The sequence below is a fragment of the Puma concolor genome, chromosome C1, assembly GCF_028749965.1.
Source record: "Puma concolor isolate L17-30 chromosome C1, mPumCon1.1.hap2, whole genome shotgun sequence".
Lineage (NCBI taxonomy): Eukaryota > Metazoa > Chordata > Mammalia > Carnivora > Felidae > Puma > Puma concolor.
In genome coordinates, this window is record NC_141674.1 from 215,116,025 (window position 1) to 215,121,005 (window position 4,981).

Below are 4,981 nucleotides of genomic sequence, written 5' to 3' on the forward strand. Positions count from 1 at the left end.
GTTGCCTCTCCCTCGCTGGGTTATGAGTTGTCTTCAAGAACCGCCCTGCCTGGTTCTTAGTGGCCCTGAACTGCTTAGAGGTGTCACTTTCCATGGGCTGGTCTGTTCCCTCCATGTTCCCAGCCCATGGGCAGCTACTGAGTGCCTTTCCCTGGAGAGCAGCGTCGGTACCCATTTGGCTCTGGAACTTTTGGAAAAAATTCAAGAGTTTCCTAGTTAGGGCTCGGTGCCTTCCGAGGGGTTAGGACATGTGGTTGCAGCTCAGAGGCTGTGAGGTGAGTTTCCAAGGACGCAGTTTTATAACCTCTGTTCTGAAGCTCTTGGGGAGGGGTGCATGTTGCTTAGACTTTCTATGCCTCAGTTTCCTCGTCCGTAAAGCGGAGATGACAACAGACCTACTCATGAAGTCATGAGAGGATTCAGTGAAATAAGGATGTAGAGTGCCCAGAAAGCATTTAGCTGGCACCTGAGAACTATTTTTCAAATAAAAGAAAGTAGGTGCATGTCTCAGAAGCTTGGTACCTCTTCTGAGCAAAAATGAAGGGATTTTTAATATTTCTCTTCTGAGGCAGCAAGAGACAATAATGTAGAGGCTTCTCCACCCCCTGGGAGGAGAAGTAGGCAGAGAGAGAGGGCCAGAGGAGTTACAGGAAGGAGGCAGGCCCCATCCCCGTGTAGGTGGCCCGGCAGGCCCTGTCCACCCTCAGGCTAGCATCCTGCCTTCCGGCCACTCATGTTCCCACGAACTTCTCAAGTGTGTTTGTGTGCAAGCACTGTAAACAAAGATGGAAAGAGCAGGCTGCAACAAGCAGGCCTTTATTAGGGCAGAACCAGTTCAGTCAGGCTGAACCCCTCTCCCTCAGGAAAGGGACCCAGGAGGACCCCAGCCCCCACCTGGCTCCAGGCTGGCTCTTTCCCCGAGCAGAGGTCATTCTGCGGTGAAAGAGGGCGGCTGCAGCAAGAGCAGGGACTTGGATGTGTGACCTTGGACGAGTCCCTTCCCTCCTCTGACCTCAGCTTCCTAGTCTGCAGAGGGGGGACACATAGTCCCCTCCATGGAGTTGAGGACGGGAGAACAGGTTGAGGTTCTCCCGCAGCCCCCCACCCTGCCGTGGCCAGCGTGCAACTCACGGGCTGGGGAGTGAAGCAGGGCCTGGCGGGAGGGGCGCCTGTGTTCCGTGTCTCTTCCTGCGTCTGATTCTGAAGTGAACACTGGTTACCTCTGGAGGTTGGTTAGGGTGGGAGGAGGAGGGGAGTTAGAAATTTGTTTCAACAGTCAAATTTGTTCCTATTTTTTTTCATTTTTTTTTTAACGTTTATTTATTTTTGAGACAGAGAGAGACAAAGCATGAACGGGGGAGGGTCAGGGAGAGGGAGACACAGAATCCAAAATAGGCTCCAGGCTCTGAGCTGTCAGCACAGAGCCCGACGCGGGGCTCGAACTCACAGACCGCGAGATCATGATCTGAGCCGAAGTTGGCCGCTTAACCGACTGAGCCACCCAGGCGCCCCTTTTTTTTTTTTTTTTTTTTTTTTCATTTTAAAGTGCAGTTCCTTGGGGGCGCCTGGGTGGCTCAGTCAGTTAAGCGTCCGACTTCAGCTCGGGTCATGATCTCAGGGCTCCTGAGTGGAGCCCCCCGCCCCGTCGGGCTCTGTGCTGACAGCTCAGAGCCTGGAGCCTGCTTCGGATTCTGTGTCTCCCCCTCTCTCTGCCCCTCCCCCTCTCATTCTCTTTCTCTCTCTCTCTCTCAAAAATAAACATTTAAATAAATAAAATTAAGTAAGTAAGTAAGTAAATAAATAAATAAATAAATAAATAAATAAATAAAATGCAGTTCTTTGGAGCACCTGGGTGGCTCCGTGGGTTGAGCATACAATTCTTGATTTCAGCTCAGGTCATGATCCCAGGGTCATTCCTCCAATTGCAATCTAACCAACACGGCATTCATCCCCTTTCGTTCATCCCTCCCTGAGAGTGAGAAACGTGCCTTTTGTTATTTTCAGCATATTTATTGGTAGGGTCGACCCCCCCCAAGTGTGTAACCAGTCTTCCACGCTGCCACCCTTTGCGGACCCCTCCTCACCCTCTCTAAGCCTCTAAGTTGTCCCCGCTTCTCCCCACGTTTATCTGGGAGGCATACAGGACACCCTCCTCGCCGCACGCAGCCTCTCAGATAGAGGGGAACAGGCTTCGTCGCCAGGGATGAGAATTACAGCATTACCGGAGACAAATCTGGCAGCAGGTACCAAAATATAGAGATGTGTGTGTGTGTGTCTCTCTCTCTCTGGTCCTGCAACTCTACCTCTAAAAATGTATGAAAAAGAGTCCACCTGCGGTCCTGACGGCTCCAGGTACGTTCACCCCGCCCAGCTCCTGCCCGTGACCACCGCCGTCGCGGAAACTTCCCAGGGGTCCCCGCCCCGCTGCTGAGATGGCCACGTGCTCCTGCCATGAGGAGGGTCAGAGGCTGAACGACAGTGCCAGCTCTTCCTGTCCAAGGTGCTGAGGGAGGAAGACAGCACACAGTGCGTGAACTGCAAGCTCAAAGGTCCTCCATGGGCTTCCTGGAATATTGGTGTGTTTATTTGCATCAGATGTGCTGGAATCCATAGAAATCTTGGGGTTCATTTATCCAAGGTCAAGTCAGTCAGCCTAGACGCAGTGGACACCAGGACAGATACAGGGCATGCGAGATATGGGAAATACTAAAGCAAGACTATTCTATAAAGCCAATCTTCCAGAGAACTTTCGAAGACCACGGGTAGAGGGGCGCCTGGGTGTCTCAGTCGGTTGAACATCCAACTTCAGCTCAGGTCACGATCTCACAGTTTGTGGGTTCGGGCCCCGTGTCGGGCTCTGTGCTGACAGCTCAGAGCCTGGAGCCTGCTTCAGATTCTCTGTCCCCTTCTCTCCCTGCCCCTCACCAGCTCATACTCCGTCTCTCTCTCTGTCTCTCAAAAATAGATTAACATTAAAAAAAATTTGAAAATAAAAGTACCAGCGCTAAAAAAGTCGCAGAGCCCACTGCCAACCTTTTAGGACCTGATGGCGCTGCTGAGGCACCAGTGACCAATGGGAACACAACCGCGCTGCCAGCCCTGAGTGATGATCTGGACACCTTTGGACCAATGACTTCGAATCCCTTACCTCCAACCGTCTACGCCCCCAGCTCCAGGGACGTCCTCTATACCTGCAGCTGCCACTCTGTCTACGTTAATATCTGGGGTGCTCGATCTGTTCACTCAGCAAGCTACAAAATCAGAAGAGGTGGGGAAGAAGCAACGCGCCAAAGACTCCATCTTCTCTCTGTGTGGCACAGGAACCGTTCGGCAGAAGAGTACTCCTGGTGTGCTTATGAGACCCACAAATATGCCCTTTGCCTCACGAGCACCGTCTGTCTTTCAAGGCTTTCCATCGACGGGCACGCCTGTGCCTCCACCTGCAGCTCCTGGTCTTCTAGGAAATGTGATGGGACAGAGCGCCAGCCTGATGGTGGGCATGCCCAGGCCCAGCGGGTCTATGGGAAACACATGAACCGGTGTGATGTCACTTCCTTCAAATGTGGTCGGCCCCCAAGGAGGAACCGTAGGACAGAGGGGCGCACCCTCGGGTGAGCTTGGCCTGCCGCAAGCTCAACGGCCCCAGCAGAACCTCTCGCAGATGAATCAGCAAATGGCTGGCACAGGTATCAGTGGTACGAACCCTGCAATGGGTTTTGGCCAGCCCCCAACACAACAGCAGGCTGGCCCGGAAGCTCATCCGTTCAGACTCTCGGCACACAGCTGTGGAAATGAAAACTGCAGGGCAAGTTACATCCAGAACCAGCCCCTGACATCCTTTGCTAAAACACATCTCGTTCCCATGTTTACTCATGTACTTTTTTTTTCTTTTTCCCCGTTTGTTCATATTAAGAATTATCTGACTGGGGCACCTGGGTGGCTCAATCGGTTGAGCGTCCAGGTCATGAGCGTCGGCTCAGGTCATGATCCCCAGGGTCATGGGATCGAACCCCGCACTGGGCTCCGTGCTGAGTGTGGAACCTGATGAAGATTCTCTCTCTCTCTCTCTCTCTCTCTCTCCCTGCCTCTGCCCCTCCCCCACTTGTGCGTGCTCTCTCTCTCTCACAAATAAAAAAAATTAAAAAGAATTATCTGATTGACCATGTTGGTCTGTACTGATTAAATGTGACGTGGGGGCACCTGGGTGGCTCAGTCAGTTAAGCTTCCAACTTCGGCTCAGGTCATGATCTCACGGTTCATGAGTTCGAGCCCCACATCAGGCTGTGTGCTGACAGCTCAGAGCCTGGAGCCTGCTTGGGACTCTGTGTCTCCCTCTCTCTCTGCCCCTCCCCCTGCTCTTGCTCTGTCTCTCTCTCTTTCAAAAATAAACATTAAAAAAAATTTTTTTTAATTAAAAACATTGATGTGAAAAGCAAAAAAAAAAAAAGAATTGTAGCTCAAATACGGAGATGAGGTAAGAGGATACCAGGCACAGCCTTTCTGTAAAATAATGAATAATTGGAGACAAGTTCAGTTTTCTTTGCCTTAGCTCCTGAAGCAGGGCGGCTTACATGCCTCCCAAACCCATCTGCCTGGAGGACCAGATAATTGGTTGTTAATTGGCTTCCTCCCAGGGCTCTTAGCATCCTGCATTTTCTGGTTGTGTTTGTACGAGAATCCAGAGGGCTGTTGTGTGTCAGAGAAGGTACTGGGGCAGAAAGTGGAGGGAGCAAGGCAGGCACTTGAGTCGGGACCCTTCCTCCGTAGGCACAGCTGAAATCAGAGTTAGGCCAAAGGGAGACCGGTCTTCAGCATGATGGTGTCTTCAGCATGTTCTGGTTTAGGCCAAAAGTTCCAGGGACTTAACACCCCAGGAGCAACCCTCCCAATGAGGGATGGGAGTGGGTGGGAAAATGTCTCATGTGGTAGGCGACTTCCAAGATGGCCTCCGATGACCCCTGTTTCCTGGGACTCACACCGT

At 52.0% G+C, this 4,981-nt stretch overlaps 1 pseudogene; it reads left to right on the top strand.

The window, feature by feature from the left end:
- The first annotated feature begins 2,432 nt into the window (after positions 1 to 2,432).
- Positions 2,433 to 3,795, top strand: LOC112848592 (stromal membrane-associated protein 1-like; annotated as a pseudogene).
- The last annotated feature ends 1,186 nt before the right edge of the window (positions 3,796 to 4,981 follow it).